The 22,129-nt window shown below is 45.8% G+C and overlaps 1 protein-coding gene across 4 annotated transcripts in view; it reads right to left on the bottom strand.

The window, feature by feature from the left end:
• B3GNT4 (UDP-GlcNAc:betaGal beta-1,3-N-acetylglucosaminyltransferase 4) overlaps positions 1-22,129 on the bottom strand; it is a 63,873-nt gene that overhangs the window by 26,062 nt on the left and 15,682 nt on the right. The window contains exon 1 of one of the 4 annotated variants that reach the window (XM_069755541.1): positions 16,646-16,686. The exons of 2 other annotated variants lie outside the window; for them this stretch is intronic. The gene's annotated coding sequence lies outside the window, so the exon portion shown is untranslated. Of the gene's footprint in view, positions 1-15,791; positions 15,870-16,645; positions 16,687-22,129 lie in introns of those variants that run through there. One more of the 4 variants, XM_069755543.1, reaches the window with a different exon arrangement.

The following is a 22,129-nucleotide window of genomic DNA, read 5'->3' as shown; positions in this document are numbered from 1 at the left end:
ACTCTGCAAGCCTGCAACCCCTAATACACTCAGGAGCCCCCCACTGTCACCGAGTCCAGGGTACCTAGTCCCCCTAAGCGGCTTTTGTCACTGTCATACTCCATGGATTCTCCAAAGCAATTGGATCCCTCCATGGATCGCAGCTCCCATGACTGAAGTAGATGGATCCTCTTGGCTAGCAGGGCCGCATGCATTCTAGATTGTGCAGGCATCTAGAAAGTGGATCTATAGTACACCTACCGAGCTATCAGGTGCCCTAGCATCTGTGAACGCTGCTTCTTGCTCTCTCTCCCCAGAGGTATGTAGTAAACATGGTTCCGAGTATGATTTGGAGGTTTCCCGGATCTGCATTTGCCAGTCACCCAGACAGGGGTATCCGGACAAACGAGGCACTACATAGGATGCCATGCCTGGGCTGATTTTTGGAGGCGACGGGTCTCTTAAGGGCATTGATCTCCCCACACCATCACCAGACGAGCACATGGAGTGTTGCTTCCATGTATCCTTTCCTGCAGCCAGGCCTAATGCCGGGCTACCAGTCCCATCCACCCGAGGGGCTTGAACTCTGGAATGTGCAGACACCCCCCTTTTGGCGGCAGCCCCCACTGCATCACCACTGTTCAGCGAATGATGCAAGGAGGCGGGCACTCCCTCTCCACTTCCCTGTTTAAGGGACGGCGGATTGAGGGTTCATCACTTCAACCCTACACCGTCCAAAGACAGCAGCGATAGCAAAAGATGGTTTATCCTCCACATGGTCGCTATAGCAATGGGCTCCTGATCAGGGATCTTAACTTCTTCAATTCAGCACAGTAACCTTCTTCCAGAGGCAGTACACCTGCTGGCCAATCATATCTCTCGAGCAGGAGACTATGGAGTCCACGCCTCTTTGGACGCGGCTAGTGCACGGTGCTGTCAGCAGCAAATGCCATTACATTCAGAAGGGCATTGTGGCTCACAGGATGGAAATCTGATTCTGCTTCAAAAAAGTCTCTGACATCACTCTGTTACGATAGGGTCAGTTATACAGTGAAGTTGTAATCAATCCAGGCTGGCCCACTACTTCTTCCCAATCAGGGCGTTTCCTGTGCAGGTACAACAGTAACAGGGTTCTTATAGCTTCAAACAGCAGTGGAAGAGTTGTCCTAGACAGGCTAGATCTCACGGATCTAGGTTCCAAATGAAAAGAGGGTTAAAGTAAGACCAATCCTCAGACAGTCTGTCTGTATCACTTGTGATAAGCAAGTCTTTCCCATTTCCAGCCCAGCAGATATCCCTTTTGCGGATGATCCTGGACACTTCCAGAAGGTTGGTCATACAAGTCCTTGGCACTCCAACAGAGAGCTTGCGTGCTGATTGGCTACGAGCGTTCAGGAAAAAATGGTGGCAGCAATGTAAGCAGTCCTCTTCGCTCCGCTTGTCTCTGCAGGTCAGACAGGTTTTTCAGATGATGGATTCGGAGTTCCTTTCTCAACCAGGGAAGATCTTTTCTTCTGGTTTAACGGTTAGTAGTGTCTACCGATTCCAGTCTTCTGGGCTGGGGAGTGTCACCACACTGCTCAAAGCCGCCAGTCAACTCGTGAACTCCCGATCAAGGCTTCCGGAGATCCGAGAGATATGGTTAGCCCCACAGCAGTACCACTGTCTTCTGGCGGGCCACCCCATCCGAATTTAATCAGATAATGCCACGGGTGCGGTGTACATCAGTCATCAGGAGGGTACCCGCAGCAGAGCGGCCATGGCAGAGGTCGCTCCCTTTCTCCAATGGGCAGATCAAAGAAAACTGTGCGGCAGATTCTCTTAGCCGCCAGAGTCTTGCCTCAGGCAAAAGCGAACTTCATCCGGAAGTCTTACAACATATCTGCATTTACTGGGAAATTCCAGATGCGGATCAGATGGTGTCCGGACTTAATGCCAAAGTGCTCGAGTTCATAGCTCAGTCTCGAGATCCAATGTCATTGGACATGCTCCGGTTCTTCCATGGTGCCAGTTCCGTTTCCCCTTTTCTGTTCTGCTACTCCGAGAGTCTTAGGAACGGAAACATTTCCAATGCTCCTGTGCGATCTAGACTGACCACCTCAGGCGTTGTTTTGCAAAGCTACTACAATTCATCGTTTTTTTTTCTGGCACTTGTCAAATCGTCCAGATCTGCTCTCCAGGGTCCGTTTTGTCACTAGATCCTAGGGGTCCCATGTTTCTCAACTTGGCTGTTGAATCCTGGGTTCTTACCAAGGCGGGACTCTCATAAGTTGTCAGCGGCTAGTGCGGTAGCCCGACTCAGTATACATATATATTTCGCTTGGGGCAGGGATCTCTGATGCCTCCCCCCTTTTTTATTTTTCCTTCAAAATAACATGGATTTAGGCCGGGCGTTCTGCTTGCCGGAAGTCCAAACTTTAGCCTTTAAGGTCTTATTGCAACAAAACGGCAACTAAGGTTTTTTCATGAAGGGAGTTTACACATGTGGTTCTTCCATCTCTCATACCGCTAGTTCTTTGGGACCTTAACCCCTTTCTGACATTAGACATATTATCCAGTCGAGGCGGTATGGACGCGTATGACCACCGATGGGATAGTACGTCTAATGCGATCAGCCGCACTCACAGGGGGAGAGCGGCCGGGTGTCAGCTGACTATTGAAGCTGACATCTGGCACTATGTGCCAGGAGCGGTCACGGACCGCTATTGGCACATTAACCCCCGGCACACTGCGATCAAAGATGATGGCAGCGTTCTGGCGGAGTAAGGAAGCATTGCACAGGGAGGGGGCTCCCTGCGTGCTTCCCTGAGACCCTCGGAGCAATGCGATGTGATTGCGTTGCTCCGAGGGTCTCCTACCTCCTCCTCCCTGCAGGCCCGGATCCAAAATGGCCGCGGGGGGCCTTCCAGGTCCTGCAGGGAGGTGGCTTTCAGGTGCCTGCTCAGAGCAGGCGCTGGGAAGCCTTCCTGCAGTGCCTGTGTGATCGCTGATCTGACACAGTGCATTGCAAAGTGTCAGATCAGCGATCTGACACTATAGTATGCTGTCCCCCCCAGACAAAGTAAAAAATATTTTCATGTGTAAAAAAATAAATAAAATAACATTCCTAAATAAAGAAAAAAAATATTGTTTCAATAAATAAATTTCTTTATCTAAAAAAAAAAAAAACAATAAAAGTACATATCTATAGTATCGCCGCATCCATAACGACCCGACCTATAAAACGGTCCTACTAGTTAACCCCTTCAGTGAACACCGCAAAAAAACGATGCAAAAAAACACGCTTTATTATCATACCGCCAAGCAAAAAGTGGAATAACACGCGATAAAAAAAAGATATAAATAACCATTGTACCGCTGAAAACGTCATCTTGTCCAACAAAAAAGAGCCGCCATACAGCATCAACGAAAAAATAAAAAAGTTATAGTCCTCAGAATAAAACGATGCAAAAATAATCATTTTTTTTATATAAAATAGTTATCGTATAAAAGCGCCAAAACATAAGATATAAATGAGGTATCGCTGTAATCGTTCTGACCCGAAGAATAAAACTGCTTTATCAATTTTACCAAACGTGGAACGGTATAAGAGCCTCCCCCCAAAAAAAAAAAAAGGAATTCATGAATAGCTAGTTTTTGTTCATTCTACCTCACAAAAATCGGAATAAAAAGCGATCAACAAAAAATGTCACGCGCCTGAAAATGGTACCAATAAAAACGTCAACTCGTCCCGCAAAAAAAGACCTCAAATGACTCTGTGGACCAAAATATGGAAAAATTATAGCTCTCAAAACTATTTTTTGCAATAAAAAGTGTCTTTTAGTGTGTGATGGCTGCCAATGATAAAAATCCGCTAAAAAACCCGCTATAAAAGTAAATCAAACACCCTTTCATCGCCCCTTTAGTTAGGGAAAAATAATAAAATTTAAAAAAATATTTATATATTTATTTCCATTTTCCCATTAGGGTTAGGGCTAGGGTTGGGGCTAAAGTTAGGGTTTGGATTACATTTACGGTTGGGATTAGGGTTGGGATTATGGGTGCGTTTGGGTTAGGGTTTCAGTCAAAATTGGGGGTTTTCCACTCTTTAGGCACATCAGGGGCTCTCTAAACGTAACATGGCGTCCGATCTCAATTTTAGCCAATTCTGCATTGAAAAAGTAAAACCATGCTCCTTCCCTTCCGAGCTCTCTCGTGTGCTCAAACGGGTTTACCCCAACATATGGGGTATCAGCGTACTCAGGACAAATTGGACAATAACTTTTGGGGTCCAATTTCTCCTGTTACCCTTGGGAAAATACAAAACCGGGGGCTAAAAAATAATTTTTGTGGAAAAGAAAAAGATTTTTTATTTTCACGGCTCTGCGTTATAAACTGTAGTGAAACACTTGGAGGTTCAAAGTTCTCACAACACATCTAGATAAGTTCCTTAGGGGGTCTTCTTTCCAAAATGGTGTCACTTGTGGGGGGTTTCTACTGTTTAGGTACATCAGGGGCTCTGCAAATGCAACGTGACGCCTGCAGACCAATCCATCTACAGTAAGTCTGCATTCCAAACGGTGCTCCTTCCCTTCCGAGCTCTGCCATGCGCCCAAATAGTGGTTCCCCCCACATATGAGGGACAAATTGGACAACTTTGGGGTCCAATTTCTCGTTGCCCTTGGGAAAATACAAAACTGGGGGCTAAAAAATAATTTGTGTGAAAAAAAAAAGAATTTTAATTTTCACAGCTCTGCGTTATAAACTGTAGTGAAACACTTGGAGGATCAAAGTTCTCACAACACATCTAGTTAAGTTCCTTAGGGGGTCTTCTTTCCAAAATGGTGTCTCTTGTGGGGGGTTTCAATGTTTAGGCACATCAGAGGCTCTCCAAACGCGACATGGCATCCCATTTCAGTTCCAGTCAATTTTGCATTGAAAAGTCAAATGGCGCTCCTTCCCTTCCGAGCTCTGCTTTCCCCCCCACCAGTGGTTTACCCCCACATGTGGGGTATAAGCTTACTCAGGACAAATTTTACAACAACTTTTGGGGTCCAATTTCTCCTGTTACCCTTGGTAAAATAAAACAAATTGGAGCTGAAGCAAAAAAAATTTTGTGAAAAAAAGTTAAATGTTCATTTTTTTTTTAAAAAAAACATTCCAAAGCTTCCTGTGAAACACCTGAAGGATTAATAAACGTCTTGAATGTGGTTTTGAGATGTGCAGTTTTTAGAATGGTGTCACACTTGGGTATTTTCTATCATATAGACCCCTCAAAATGACTTCAAATGTGGTCCCTAATAAAAAAAAAATGGTGTTGTAAGAATGAGAAATTGCTGGTCAACTTTTAACCCTCATAACTCCTTAACGAAAAAAAACATTTTGATTCCAAAATTGCACTAATGTAAAGTAGACATGTGGGAAATGTTACTTATTAAGTATTTTGTGTGACATATCTCTGATTTAAGGGCATAAAAATTCAAAGTTGAAAAATTGCGCATTTTCAAAGTTTTCCCCAAATTTCCATTTTTTTTTCACAAATAAATGCAGGTAATATCAAAGAAATTTTACCAGTCAGGAAGTACAATATGTCACGAGAAAACAATGTCAGAATCATCAGGATCCGTTGAAGTGTTCCAGAGTTATAACCTCGTAAAGGGACAGTGGTCAGAATTGTAAAAATTGGCCCGGTCATTAAGGTGCAAACCACCATTGGGGTAAAGGGGTTAATTTGTCCTGGAAGTCTTACAGCAGACTCCTTTTGATCCACTCCATGATAATCTACTATATAATTGTCTAAGGGTCACTTTTGTCTGTCTATCTTTCTGTCACGGAAATCCCAAGTCGCTGATTGGTCGTGGCCAGCGGCCGCGACCAATCAGCGACGGGCACAGTCCGGCCGCAAAATGGCCACTCCCTACTCCCCTGCCTTTAGTGCCTGCTCCATACCCCCCAGTCAGCGCCCGCCACCCACATAACGTTGTAGCAGTCCGTTAAACCGACTGCGTTACACCGCGGCATAACGCAGTCTGTTAACGCTGTTATTAACCCTGTGTGACAAACTTTTTACTATTGATGCTTCCTATGCAGCATCAATAGTAAAAAGATCTAATGTTAAAAATAATAAAAAAAAAAATTGTGATATACTCACCTTCCAGGGCCTTTCCTGCTCCTCGTGACGCTCCGGGCCATGCATTGTGGTCTCGCAAGACCGATACGTCATCATCTCGCAAGACCGCAATGCATTCTTGGGACCGGAACGTCGCGAGGAGCATCGCTGAATGCCTAGCCTGGATCAAGGGGCCGCCGGAGGGTGAGTATATAACTACTAGATGGTGGCCCGATTCTAACGCATCAGGTATTCTAGAATATGCATGTCCACGTAGTATATTGCCCAGTCACGTAGTATATTGGCCAGTCACGTACTATAATGCTCCATGCAGTTATGGCCCCATAGATGCCCCATATAATGCTCCATGCAGTTATGTCCCCATAGATGCTCCATGCAGTTATGGCCCCATAGATGTCCCATATAATGCTCCATGCAGTTCATTATGGCCCCATAGATGCCCCATGCAGTTATGGCCCCATAGATTCCCCATATAATGCTCCATGCAGTTATGGCCCCATAGATGTCCCATATAATGTTCCATGCAGTTCATTATGGCCCCATAGATGTCCCATGTAATGCTCCATGCAGTTCATTATGGCCCCATAGATGCCCCATATAATGCTCCATGCAGATCATTATGGCCCCATAGATGCCCCATATAATGCTCCATGCAGTTAAGGCCCCATAGATTCCCCATATAATGCTCCATGCAGTTATGGCCCCATAGATGTCCCATATAATGTTCCATGCAGTTCATTATGGCCCCATAGATTCCCCATATAATGCTCCATGCAGTTATGGCCCCATAGATGCCCCATTTAATGCTCCATGCAGTTCTTTATGGCCCCATAGACACTCCATACAGCATTGTGCCACATGTAATGCTGCTGCTGCAATAAAAAAAAAAAAAAAAAATCACATACTTACCTCTCGTCGCTGCTCCTCAGCGTCCCGTCTCTCCGCACTGACTGTAATTATTATTATTTATTGTTATAGCACCATTTATTCCATGGCGCTTTACATGTGAGGAGAGGTATAAAAACAAGTACAATAATCTTAAACAAAAAAAAAAGTCATAACTGGTACAGGAGTGAGGACCCTGCCCGCGAAGGCTCACAATCTACAAGGGATGGGTGAGAATACAGTAGGTGAGGATAGAGCTGGTTATGCAGAGGTTTGGTCGATCGGTGGTTACTGCAGTCTTCAGTTTTTTTTTGAAGGTTTCGATGGTAGGCGAGAGTCTAATGTGTTGTGGTAGAGGGTTCCAGAGTAAGGGTGATACGCGAGAGAAATCTTGTATACGATTGTTTGAAGAGGAGATAAGAGGGGAGTAGAGAAGGAGATCTTGTGAGGATCGGAGTTGCGTGTAGGTAAGTACCGGGAGACGAGGTCACAGATGTATGGAGGAGACAGGTTGTGGATGGCTTTGTACGCCATGGTTAGGGTTTTGTAGTGGAGTCTCTGGGCAATGGGGAGCCAGTGTAGGGATTGACAGAGGGGAGAGGCCGGGGAATAGCGGGGGGACAGGTGGATTAGTCGGGCAGCAGAGTTTAGAATAGATTGGAGGGGTGCGAGAGTGTTAGAGGGGAGGCCACAGAGCAGGAGGTTGCAGTAGTCAAGACGGGAGATGATGAGGGCATGGACTAGGGTTTTTGTAGATTCTTGGTTGAGGAATGAACGGATTAGTGAAATATTTTTGAGTTGAAGTCGGCAGGAAGTGGAAAGGGCTTGGATATGTGGTTTGAAGGAGAGATCAGCGTCAAGGATTACCCCGAGGCAGCGAGCTTGTGGGACTGGGGAGAGTGGGCAGCCATGCACTGTAATGGATAGGTTCGTTGAGGGGGGTCGCGTGAGATGGGGGAAAGATGATTAATTCTGTTTTGTCCATGTTAAGTTTCAGAAATCTAGCGGAGAAGAAGGATGAAATAGTGGATAGACATTGAGGGATTCTGGTTAGTACGGAGGTGATATCTGGTCCAGAGATGTAGATCTGTGTGTCTTCAGCATAGAGGCGATACCATGAGATTCTATAAGCTGTCCCAGGCCAAAGGTGTAAATGGAGAAGAGCAGGGGCCCAATGACTGAACATTGTGGGACTCCGACAGATAGGGGGCGAGGTGAGGAGGTGGTGTGAGTGGGAGAGGCTGAATGTCCGGTCTGCTCGGTATGATGAGATCCAGGCTAGGGCCAAGTCTGTGATGCCAAGGGATGAGAGGGTCTGTAATAATAGGGAATGGTCCACTGTGTCAAAGGCAGCCGACAGGTCGAGGACGAGGAGGACAGAGTAGTGTCGCTTGCTCTTGGCGGTTAAGAGGTCATTGGTGACCTTAGTTAGGGCAGTTTCAGTGGAATGGTGTGACCGGAAGCCAGATTGTAAGCGGTCAAACAGGGAGCAAAAAGAGAGATGGGAGGACAGTTCAAGGTAAACGTGTTGTTCCAGTAGTTTAGAGGCATAAGGGAGAAGTGATATAGGGCGATAGCTAGATTCAGAGGATGGGTCAAGAGAGGGCTTTTTTAGGATAGGTGTGATGGAGGCATGTTTAAAGCTTGAGGGGAAAACACCAGTTGTTAGTGATAGATTGAAGAGATGGGTTAGGGTTGGGATGAAGACTGTGGTGAGGTTTGGGATGAGGTGGGATGGGAGCGGGTCAAGTGCACAGGTGGTGAGATGCGATCTTGAGAGTAGAGTGGAGAGTTGATCTTCTGTAATGGTGGAGATGTTGGTTTTGGAGGTGGAGGGCTGGGAAGTCGGGAGGAAGGGCTCTGGGGGTTGTTGACCAAAACTGTCTCTGATGCCATCAATCTTCTGCTTGAAAAATGAGGCAAAGTCTTCAGCGGAGATAACTGGGGAGGGAGGAGGTGCTGGGGGACGGAGGAGAGAATTGAAGGTGTTGAATAACTGTTTAGGGTTGTGAGACAGAGAGGATATGAGAGATGAGAAGTACGTTTGTTTAGCTGTGAGTGTGGTCTTGAAAGTAGTGAGGGACTGTTTGAATGCAATGAAGTGCTCGTTGGAGTGGGATCTTTTCCATCGGCGCTCAGCAGCCCTGGAAGCTCGCCTCAGTTTTTTGGTCAGGCTGGTGTGCCAGGGCTGTCTGTTGATTTTGCGAGCTTTGGTATGTGTAAGTGGGGCAGCAGATTCCAAAGCTACAGCTATTGTGGTGTTATAAAGAGCGGTAGCTTCATCCGCATTGTGTATGGAACTTATGTCTGTGAGAGGGAGGAGGGATTCAGAGAATGAATGTAGGTCAAGATGTTTAAGATTTCTGTGAGGGTGTGAAAGTTTGTGGGGTGGGGATTGTAGACATGGAGTGGAGAGAGATGAGAATGTGAGAAGGTTGTGGTCAGAGAGTGGAAGAGGTGAGTTAGAGAGGTTAGATAGAGAGCAGAGGCGGGTGAAGATGAGGTCCAATGTGTGACCATCTTTGTGAGTGGCTGCAGAAGACCATTGAGTGAGGCCAAAACAGGAAGTGAGAGATAGAAGTTTAGTGGCAGAAGAGAGGGAAGTGTCAATGGGGATGTTGAAGTCGCCATGATGATAGTAGGGATGTCCGCAGAAAGGAAATGAAGTAGCCAGGTGGTGAAGTGGTCAAAGAAGGTGGTGGCTGGCCCTGGGGGGCGGTAAATGACAGCAAGTTGGAGGGGGAGTAGATGCGCACAGAGTGCACCTCAAAGGAAGGGAGGGTAACAGAGGGTGGCAGTGGGATTGGGGTGAAGGAGCAGTTATCTGACAGGAGAAAACCAACTCCTCTGCCATGCTTGCTGCTGGGGCGGGGTGTGTGAGAAAGGTGGAAGCCACCGTAAGAGTGCAGCAGGGGAGGCTGTGTAAGAAGGGGTGAGCCATGTTTCGGTGATGGCGAGGAAGGAAAGTTTGGTAGTAACAAAAAGATCATGGATGTAGGAAAGCTTGTTCCAGACAGAGCGAGCATTCCACAGAGCTCCTGTTAGTGGGACTGGGGAAGCGGGGGCTGGGCGAATGGGTATAAGGTTAGAGAGGTTACGGGAGCGGCGCCCGGTGGATGGAACGCGGACAGGTGAATATGAAATACTCACCTGCTCCTGGCGCTCCTGACGCTGTCCCTGCCTGTCCCATAGTACCGCAGCTTCTTCGCGCCTGCGCGAGAAGGACCTGCCATGACGTAACGGTCACATGACCGTGACATCATAGCAGGTCCTTCTCACGCAGGGCCTGTGATGACGTCGCGGTCACATGACCGTGATGTCATGGCAGGTCCTCGCGCAGGGCCTGTGATGACGTCGCAGGTCCTTCTCCCATACCATCGTTGGCACCGGAAACTGCCGCTTGCATGGAGAGGTCACCGGAGCGTCGCGAGGAGCGGGAAAGGTGAGTATATAATTTTTTATTATTTTTAATATTAGATCCTTTTACTATTGACGCTGCATAGGCAGCGTCAATAGTAAAAACTTGGTCACACAGGGTTAATAACGGCGGTAACGGAGCGAGTTACCCGCGGCATAACGCGGTCCGTTACCGCTGGCATTAACCCTGTGCGAGCGGTGACTGCAGGGAGTATGGAGCGGGCACTGACTGCAGGGGAGTAGGGAGGGACTAATCGGACTGTGGCCATCGCTGATTGGTCGCGGCAGCCATGACAGCCAGCTGCCGAGACCAATCAGTGAATGAATATCCGTGACAGAAAGGACAGACGGAAGTGACCCTTAGACAATTATATACTTTTATTTTATTTTTTTAATGGGGATATGGTGCCCACACTGCTACATAGTACTTGGGCTGTTATATACTGCGTGGCTGCTACATACTACGTGGGCTGTGCTATATATTACGTCGGCTGTGCAATATACTACGTGGCTATGCTATATACTACGTGGCTGTCTGTTACGTGGGCTGTGTTATATACTACATGGACTGTGCTGTATACTGCGTGGGCAGTGTTATATACTACGTGGGCTGTTATATACTGCGTTGACAGTGCTATATACTACATGGGCAGTGTTGTATACTATGTGGGCTGTGTTGTATACATGGACTGTGCTATATATTGTGTGGACTGTGCTAGATACTATGCGAGCAGTGTTGTATACATGGACTGTGCTATATACTGCATGGACTGTGCTATATACTACATGGGCATTGTATACATGGACTGTGCTATATACTGCGTGGGCAGTGTTATATACTGCATGGACTGTGCTATATATTACGTAGGCAGTGTTATATACTACGTGGGCTGTTATATACTACGTGGGCTGTGCTATATATTACGTGGGCAGTGTTATATACTGCATGTGCTATACATTACGTGGGCAGTGTTATATACTGCATGGGCTGTGCTATATTTTACGTGGGCAGTGTTGTAAACTACGTGGGTAGTGTTGTATACTACGTGGCTATGCTATATACTACGTGGCTGTGCTATATACTAAGTGGCTCATATATACTACATGGCTGTGTTATATACTACGTGGCTGCTACATATTACGTGGGCTGTTATATACTACGTGGCTCTGCTATATAATACGTGGCTGTCTTGTGTTACGTGGGCTGTGCTATATACTATGTGGCTGCTATATACATACATACATATTCTAGAATACCCAATGCGTTAGAATCGGGCCACCATCTAGTTATCATGATAATTATTTCTGGCATGAAAGGTCGCCTTTTTTTACGGCGGTCACATTCAGGCAAGTTTTTCGGAATAAGCCGCTCTGTCTTTTCTGATGTTTTTCCTTATTTCTGTCAACGCAAGGTTGTCATCAGACCGTGCCTGTCCCTTGTTGCCGAGGTGGTATCAACTTCCACCATTACGAGGACTTTGTTCTTTCCTCGCCTTGTCCAGCTCCAGTCCACAAAGTAGAACGAGGTGAGAGCTCTGAGAAGGTATGTATCGAGGACGGCGTCTTTCCGAAGGTCGGACGCTTTATTCGAGCTTTCTTAAGGTCACGGGAAGGGTTTAGCCGCTTTATCGGCTATGATAGAGTGGATTCGTTCCACCTTTCAGGAGTCCTTCCGTGTCAGAGGTCAGCCTATCTCAGCAGGGATCAGAGCGCACTCAACTCTGTCGATTGAGGTTTCTTGGGTCATTAGGCACCAGGCATCAGCAAAGCACGCTTGCAAGCTTGCGGGTTTGTCCAGTCCACACGCATTCTTGAAGCACTATAATTTTCATACCCACACTTCCACAAAGATAAGTCTGGGCAGGCAAACTCTGCAGGCCACGGTAGAGCATTTTTTAGGTAGCGGTTACGCAAGGCCTGATCTGATGTTCCCACCCACGAACTGCCTTAGGACGTCCCACTGTCCCCAATGTGGCGAAGGAGAAATAGGGATTTGTGTGTACTCACCATAAAATCCTTTTCTCCGAGCCACTCATTGGGGGACACAGCACCCACCCTGTTGGCCTGATGGCTATTATTGTTCTCTGGTTTGACATGTTGTACCTATTGTTAGTGATTATAATCTCCTACTGCATGGTCACTGAACTGGTTCTGTCTAGAGCCAGTGAGTGGTGTATACTGCAGAAGAGGAGCTTACTTTTTTGTATTCACTTAGTGTCAGCCTCCTAGTGACAGCAGCATAAACCCATGGTCCTGTGTCCCCCAATGAGTGGCTCGGAGAAAAGGATTTTACGGTGACTACACAAATATCCCTGTTTAGCAAATCAAGAAGAATAGAACTATCTGTATGTTGGATTTTGAGTTTGTGTGTTGGTCAAGAAAACAGACTTTTGCTTGTGTAAGCCTGTAATATTGACTTGTATTGTGTGCTTATCCTTGATGACTAATCAGGTTTACTGATCATGTTAATCAATCATTCTCTAGGCCAGGTAGTTTGTTGATTTTTAAAACAGAAGAGAAAAATCTATGCAGATTACGTAGGCAAACAATGCAACTTGGTTGTCACCGTTCTTCCCCTTATCTGTGATGCTGGATTGAAGGACACTTGTTATATATAAAAAGAGGTGATATGCCTCTCTGACTGACAGAGACTCAGAGACAGAGAGAGACAGACAGAGATTCTGCCAAGACAGCCATACATCAAAAGGACCAGAGACAGGACTACAGAAATACATCATGGCTCCATCACGAGGGACACGGATCTATCATTCTACAGGAAACCTAGGGGTTCTCGGCCCCGGTTGGAAGAATACAGATCTGCTCCATTGACCATCGCTGAACTATGGATACGTTTAGGGAAAACCAGGATTGGGACCCGCCGGTTGCTTGGCTCCATGGAGATGTTCGGAGAAGTCAAGTTGTGACCCTCGGGTCAACTGGTCTTGTACCTGAATGTACACTTGTCGTTACCTCCTTTCTTTGTGCATGCCACACGTGGGGTAGTCAACCCTGGGAGCTCTAAAGTAACAGCTGTCATCCTGGCGAGTCAGAGGAAGGGTGAGACTCTAATGTTCAGTAAATGCTAAAACTGACCTGCCATTATAATTCTCCAGGTTATTACGAGTTCATAGACACCAAACATGTCTAGGTTCTTTTTTATCTAAGTAGTGGAAAAAAATTCCAAACTTTGTTTTAAAGAAAAAAAAATTGTGCCATTTTCCGTTACCCGTAGCGTCTCCATTTTTCATGATCGCGGGTTGGGTGAGGGCTTATTTTTTGTGTGCCAAGCTGACATTTTTAATTATACCACTTTAGTGCAGATACAATATTTTGATCGCCCGTTATTGCATTTTAATGCAATGTTGCGGCAACCAAAAAAAGTAATTCTGACATTTTGACTTTTTTCTCGCTACGCCGTTTAGCGATCAGGTTAATCCTTTTTTTTTTTTTTTTTTTTTTTGATAGATCAGGCGATTCTGAATGCGGCGACGCAAAATGTGTATGTTTGATTTTATTTTTATTGTTTTATTTTGAATGAGGTGAAAGGTGGGTGATTTGAACTTTTATATTTTTTTTAATTTTTTTTATATTTTTAAAAACATTTTTTTATTTTATTTTTGGCATGCTTCAATAGTCTCCATGGGAGACTAGCAGCTGCCACAACCCGATCAGCTCTGCTACATAGAGGCGATGATCAGATCGGCTCTATATAGCAGATTTACTGACTTGCTATAAGCGCCGACCACTGGGTGGCGCTCAAAGCAAGCTGCCACAGTCAACCATAGAGGTTTCCAGGAGACCTCCAGTTATCATGCCAACACACCGGTGACCTGCGATCACGTGACGGGGGTCACTGGTGTGCGTATTTCCAGAAGCGCTTGTTAAATGTCGCTGTCAGCGTTTGACAGCGGCATTTAAGGGGTTTATCTCAGACACGTCAGCTGTTCAAAACAGCTGATATGTATCGGGAAAAATGTGGGCTCACTGCCAGAGCCAACATCAAAGGAAGGGAGTCCGACATCGGTGTACTATTATGCCCGATGTCGGAAAGGGGTTAAAGGTGCTTTTTTAATCTCCGTCCTGATTATGGATCTCAACTCGAAGTTCGGGGTCGCCTCTCTTCACATAGGAACTGCTCGATGCATGATTGGCAGTTTTTTCCTCCATATGACAGGCAAATCCTCCTTACAGATTGGGCAACTCCTGTGCTTGGTTTTAGCTAAGCATTTTCCTCCCTAAATAAGAAAAAGGGGGGGGGACTATAGTTACAAAGTGAACTTTCATGAAGATCACTTACCAGACGTAGCCATGGGTACCGGTTTTGAAGGAGGGATCAAATCCACAGACTGTTTCCTCTGGATGTTGGAGATTCGTCCAGCACGCTGGAGCTCCTGCTCTGCTAGGTAGATCTGCTACAGGAACATCCACTCCGCCTGGACAAAACTGCTGGGAGCCTCTTACCACGCTCCCCTTTTGAATGCAAGCAGCCTCGGCACGTCCCCTGTACTCCTTTCAGTTTCATAGTTGGAAGTTACTTCCGGTCATGTGAGCCGCCGGCTGCGTCATCAGGGAGCGACTCCATCGCATCCCCACGCATGCGCAGAGCTGAACGCCCAGAAACCGGCACCAGGGCATGGTGCAGCAGCTGTGCACCCTTTGCACACCCTGAAAGGCCCCCGGCCCCAGCAGTGGCTGCTTCAGAACACAACACCAACCGAGGCAGGGGCACCCTCACTTCCTGTATTGGTCTGGTCAGGCCTAGATAAGTACTTCATCTCTTTAGTCTTCTTTCTTTAGGTAATTACCCACAACTGAAGGTTCCCCATCAAGGGCAGGAGACCTACTGATGCAAGGGAGATGTACCGCCTATGTTATCTGTAGGTTTCCTGTCCTTGAAGGGCGGATCCCCTCTCCGTGTTGCTGTCATGGGGGAAGGAGAAAAGTTTATTTTGTTATTTTATCATATTCTCAGTTTCATTTTTTTCCTAAGACTAGATAACCTAGCTTCCACCAATCAAGCCAAGAGATTATTGGAACATAATATTCTTCCAGGAATAATAAAAAAAACAAAACACAACAACAGTACCTTGAGTGAACTTCTGCTCCAGGTCATTACTAAGTTCTGAATCCTGAGGTCATGCAGCCCAGAAAATATGCTAGCCTAAAAGGAGTCCAGAAGAATTCTACTGTGTTCACCATTGATAAAATTCAGGAGTTGTTGTCCTGTAGAGGAGGCCATCTCTTATTGGTGCTGTCATGGGTCCCTGACTAACAAGGACATTCACAACTTAGGTCAGATGCAGATCTTCAGAATCTGGAGAAAGGACTAGTTACCCCTGTCCTTATTTGTTCCTAGTAAATTTAGATCTTTACTTTGCCTTGCCCTGTTTTATCTCTTTACCTTAGGCTTCTCTCACACTTCCGTCGGTAGGCGGCCGTCAGAACGTGTGAATGTGTCGATGCGACGTATTGACGGATGTCTAAAATAGGAGAGAGAGAGAGAGAGAGAGAAAAAAAGAGAAAGAGAAAGAGACTGACTTCCAGGCATGCTCAGAGTACAAAGACGAATACAAAGACAAGGTATGTTGCTGGATTCCTGTTTTTGATGGTCGGCGATGGATCCTGTGTCCATAGGCTTGCATTATAGCCAACGACTGGCAGCGCAAGACGTTTTCTCCGCCCGACGGTCAGCAATTTTCCGACGGATCCAGTGCATGACGGATGAAACGGATGACCATCCATCACGGTCCGTCGCTAATACAAGTCTATGGGAAAATACAAGATCCTGCAGAAAAATTTGCAGGATCCTGTTTTTTCAAAAGTCAACGGATTTTGACGGGAGCTAAAAGACAGAAGTGTGAAAGAGGCCTTACCTTGCACTTATCTGATGTTCTTGTTCAGTTTTAAGTCTCCGGCCCAAACCACTATTTGTAGCGATTGGTAAACAAATCATCAACAATAAATATTCATATAAAACATCAGCTAAACAGGTTTTGAAATAGAAATTTACATAAAATGTACTTTATAAATATCTATTTTTAAGCCTTAACCACCAATGTAATTTGCTTTATTTTAGAATTCCGAATCCTTACTATTTTCCATATCCTAATACCTGCATCTTTTTTCAATTTTAACTCCTGTGTCGTTTAATTTGAGGAAAGTTCAAATGGGAAGAGAAAGTAGGATAGCCTGCAGTCACTTCACTGAAACAGATTGGTTTGGGAGGAGGGGGGGGGCAGCAGTCTTGTCACTTACCACAGCTTCTTTTACCACCTGTGACCCAGATGACGTCCCAAACCAATGATGGTGATGTCCCCGCCACCATGCATCTTCAGTCCGACTGCCACACTTGTGTCCATGCCACTTTGTCAACTGAAATGAGACCGGGGGGGGGGGGGGGGGGAAGTTGATAAAAGCAAGGTGAGCTACACCTGCATAGCCTGTTGATAATATATTTTGGGGGGGGAGCAAAAACTGTGGGGTGGCGCTGTTATTATTCACACTCCTTTTATCAGCCCTCTGATGAGGTCTTATTTGCATGAACATTGTTGTGAGGGCAGAAGAAGTGTGTCAATGGAGACTGAAGACGAGGGATGGAGAGGACAGAAAAATTGTGGAAGCAGTAAGCGAAGCAGCAGTCATTTCTCCCTGCCTCGATCAGCATAATTCATTCAGGGTGATGAAAGTAAGTGATAAGTAACCTCAGGGCAATTCTCCAGTAACAAATAGTTATGAATTTTAATATAAAGCAAAATTAAAGTATTTATGGTTTACTAGATGGTGGCCCGATTCTAACGCTTCGGGTATTCTAGAATATGCATGTCCACGTAGTATATTGCCCAGCGACGTATTATATTGCCCAGCCACGTAGTATATTGCCCAGCCACGTAGTATATTGCCCAGCCACGTAGTGCATTGCCCAGCCACGTAGTACATTGCCCAGCCACGTAGTACATTGCCCAGTGACATAGTATATTGCCCAGCCACGTAGTATATAGCAGAGCCACGTAGTACGGTATATTGCCCAGTCATGTAGTATATTGCCCAGGCACGTAGTATATTGCCCAGCACAGAGCCACGTAGTATAGAGACTTAAAAAAAAAAATAAACATACTCACCTTCCGAAGGGCCGTTGGAAGTCCTGCTATACTCACCATCCGCCGCCTTTGCCACTCCTCGCCACGCTCCCGGGACCGCTCCACTGCAAGAGGCAGCTTCCGGTGGTCCCAGGGCTGGTGTAAGCAGGACCTATGATGACGTCGCGGTCACATGACCGTGACGTCACGGCAGGTCCTTGTCGCACACCAGCCCTGGGACCGGAAGCTGCCGCTTGCAATGGAGCGGTCCCGGGAGCGTGGCGAGGAGCGGGAAAGGCGGCGGAGGGTGAGTATAGCAGGTTTTTTGTTTTTTTTATTATTTTTAACATGACCTATTTTTACTATTGATGCTGCATAGGCAGCATCAATAGTAAATAGTTGGGGACACACAGGGTTAATAGCAGCGGTAACGGAGCGCGTTACACCGCGGGCCATTACCGCTGCCATTAACCTTGTGTGAGCGGTGAGTGGAGGGGATTACTGAGCGGGCGCCGGGCAGTGAGTGCAGGGGAGTAGGGGAGGGACTAATCGGACTGTGCCCGTCGCTGATTGGTCGCGGAAGCCATAAAAGGCATCTGCCGAGATGCCGAGATGCCAATTAGCGAACGAATAACCGTGACAGAAGGACAGACAGACAGACGGACGTGACCCTTAGACAATTATGTATATAGATAAACAGTCATTTAAATAGGGAATTATACAGTGGCATGTAAAAGTTTGGGCACCCCTGTTATTGTCAACAGTGTAAGTAAGTTGAAGATGGAATGATCTCTTATAAAAGGCCTAAAGTTAAAGATGACATTTCTTTTGCATTTTTGGCAAAATATTATAGTTATTTTTTACATTACAAAAATTAGAAGGAGGCCCACAAAGCAGGAGAGGGCTATAAGAAGAAACCAAAGCATTTTCAAGTTGCCCTTTCATCAGTTTGAAATGTAATTAAGAAATAGCAGTTAACAGGAACAGTGGAGGTCAAGATTAGACCAGCAACTCAAAGCAAAATTACAGTGAGCTGCTCATAGGATTGCTATAGAGGCAAATCAGAACGCCCGCTTGACTGGAAAAGACCTTCAGACAGATTTAGCAGACTCTGGAATTGTGGTACATTGCTCTACTCTTCACCCACACGAGTCATAAGAACACCTCTCCTTCATTCTCACCATAAATTCAATGACAGAAGTTCGCAAAAGAACATCTAAACAAGCCTGATGCATTTTGGAAACAAGTCTTTTTTCAAGTGGACCAATGAGGTTAAAATATACCTCTTTGGTCACAATGAACAAAAGGTATGTGTGGAGAAAAAAGGGCACAGAATTTCAGGAAAAGAACATCTCGTCAACCATTGAGCAAGGGGGTGGACCAATCAATCATGGGGTTGTGTTGCAAATGGCACAGGGAACATTTCCCAGGTAGAGGGAAGGATGGATTCAATTAAAGTTCAAGAAATTCTTAATGCAAACATAACACCAACTGTAAAAAAAAAAAGCTGTAGATAAGCCCCTGATGCTGGTGGGCTTAGCTCACCTTCGATTTTGGGGGTGGCAGGTTCCCTTTAATATACTATCAAATTAAGATCTTGGGAGCCCAGCGGATGCAGTAGTAACTGATGCAGCCTTTCTATCTTCAGGATTGAGATTTCCTCTCCAGACATCTTAGGGTACCGTCACACAGTGGCATTTTGATCGCTACGACGGCACGATCCGTGACGCTCCAGCATCGTAACAATATCGCTCCAGCGTCGTAGACTGCTGTCACACTTTGCAATGTACGACGCTGGAGCGATAATTTCATGACGTATATGCGATGTAGTAGCCGTTGGTTACTATGCGCACATTGTATACAATATCGTGCACACCTTTGTTACACCATGCGATCATGCCGCCACAGCGGGACACTAGACGACGAAAGAAAGTTTCAAACGATCTGCTACGACGTACGATTCTCAGCGGGGTCCCTGATCGCAGGAGCGTGTCAGACACAGCGAGATCGCTGGAACGTCACGGATATATCGCTGGAACGTCACAAATCGTGCCGTCGTAGCGATCAAAATGCCACTGTGTGACGGTACCCTAACTCACAAATCTTTTAATCATGCGAGTTTTGTAACAGTTAGGAAAGATCAGTTCCCCTTCAGTTTTAGAGAAGTGACACGCTCTTACAGATCATTATTATCAGTTAAATTACCGTAGATCATTTGCTAATGCTGAAATGAAACAGTGAATATGTTATCTTAATATCATATACTGTACATTTAATAAGTTGCCTTGCTCTGCAATGAAGCCTGACAAAGTTTGAACACCATGAAGTTTCTATACAAATACCCTTTGACAGATAACAATACTTATAAGGAACCATAACCATGTTGCCTAGCCACATTTGCAGATCTAGCAAAAGTAGGCGAAAAATTAGCTGAGAACCTGGTCTCTGTAGGGATTACACATGAAAGAATAACACTAAACTTCTAAATAAGCTGTATTTACCAATGATCTGCAAATAAATATATTGTGTATGGTCAGTTTAAAGAGGTTATCAGGGAAGTTTATATTTATGGCCTATTGTTAGGATAGGTCAATATCTGATCGTGGGGATGCGACACCCGGCACATCTGTGTTAACTGTACTTTGAATCAATAGCTGGCAGATGTGAAGAATCCAGCAGTGGTTACTATGCATTGACTGACATGTGCAGCTCTGCAACTCCGCACATACGGCTGCCGCCTGTTCCGGGAACAGCTAATCGGTGGGGGTGTCGGATGTCACACTCCTATGATCAGATATTGATAGCCTGTCATCAGGATGTCGTGAATATAAAACTCCTCATATATGTTAGACAGCTATTTGCCTAATGAACGCTTGGACCACCGCTTTTGCAGCCATACACAGGAAAGCTCAGCTGTGCACTCCTGTGTGTGTAGGAGAGAGCTGCCAGACAGCTTGTCTCTGCCAAACAAAAGGATCAGATATTGTGTTTCAACAGGCCCTATTCCCTTCTCCCCACCAACATCATTGCCAGGGAAAGAGTATGGAGGCCGCCATACTCAGGCTGTTAACCAATCATTCCGAATCACGTTGATATCGCCAGGTTAAACCAACTTTAGTGTAATGTGTATGACGGTCTTTACAGTGGAAAGGTCACTGTTCGCATGACTACCAGCCTGGCACTCTGTATCTTGTTTGCACACGTTGATACACACAAGATTAGATCTGCCTGAATGTGGCTGATCAATTGTACATAAAATCATTCACACAAAGCAATCTGACCAACCTATTAGAAATGTTAAAGTCATGGTTGTAGCTATAGGCTCTCGTACACGAGACATGTGGACCAACGAACGATTGTTGGTCGGCATGAAAAGACAAAATCTCATACTGCACTGGTCATGTTGGGTTATTTGATACAGCCAATTCTTATGATCAGCTTAAAAAAATGCAACGTGCCAGATTAGTCTTTTAAATAATAATGGGATCTGAGGAGCCAGGTTTCTCCTTTTGGAGAGTGACATGCCAGGTCTGGCATGCCAGTATGAGGAGACTTAAACGCCTTTCATGGTACTCTGAAAAATTAAATATGCAAATTTTCTCTTGCAATATGACTTTTATCCCAAGTCATATTGCAAAGTCCGTTGTAGGGTCGATAGTGACTTATAGGATGCTACTTCCAATAGGTGGCACTAGAGTTCAAGTCATCATTCTCTATAGAGGCAACTTGTATACTGAATAATAATGAAGATTCATTGGTAGGCCCAAATAAATAATTGCTCATTTCACTGCAGCAGCTGACGATCAATTGTTATGGTCAAAATCACCCATTTCGGATGGTTTATTCGAAGTACATGGGGTCCTCAACAGAGGTGGAGTGCACAAAGTAACCAAACTCCTCTGATTATGCTAAGGGTATGTTCACACGTTCCTGATTTCCCTCCTTTTTTTTCAGGACTGAAACCGCGGCTCTTTGCAGAAAACGCAGGTCCTTTTTTTGGTGCTTTTTTGGTGCGTTTTTTGATGCATTTTTTGATGCAGTTTTCTATGCAGAGTCTGTGTGTTTTCTAGGAAGTTTTTTAGGGTTAAAATGGCTGAAAATACCCTAAGCCTACCCCTAACCCTACCCCTAACCCTACCCCTATTCTAACCTTAGTGGGTGTCATTTACTATTTTTTTTATTTTGATCTCAGTGATCAAAATGCACTTTGGAACGAATCTGCCGGCCGAGTCAGCGGGCGCACTGCGCATGCGCCCGCCATTTTGCAAGATGGCGGCGCCCAGGGAGAAGACGGCCGGACGGACACCGGGAGGCCGGGTAAGTATAGGGGGGGGGGGAGATGAGGGCAGGGGGGGGGGGCGTCGGAGCATGGGGGGGTGGCATCGGAGCATGGGGGGGTGGGATTGGAGCACGGGGGGCAGCCACACTGCAGCGGTTCTGCACCATAAACCGCAGTAAAACCCGCAGATATATTTTTCATCTGCGGGTTTTACTGCGGGTTTGACCTCACAATGGAGGTCTATGGGTGCAGAACTGCTGCAGTTCCGCAAAAAGAAGTGACATGGTACTTCTTTTTTACCGCGGCTATTCAGCGCGGCTTTTTTTCCCGATTCCCGCATCATGTGCACAGTGGTTCCTGTTTTCCATAGGGTACAGTGTACTG

Source organism: Ranitomeya imitator, chromosome 1 (genome assembly GCF_032444005.1).
Source record: "Ranitomeya imitator isolate aRanImi1 chromosome 1, aRanImi1.pri, whole genome shotgun sequence".
NCBI classification, from domain to species: domain Eukaryota; kingdom Metazoa; phylum Chordata; class Amphibia; order Anura; family Dendrobatidae; genus Ranitomeya; species Ranitomeya imitator.
Note: the sequence above shows the minus strand (reverse complement) of the source record. Positions and strands in the feature narration are given on the sequence as shown.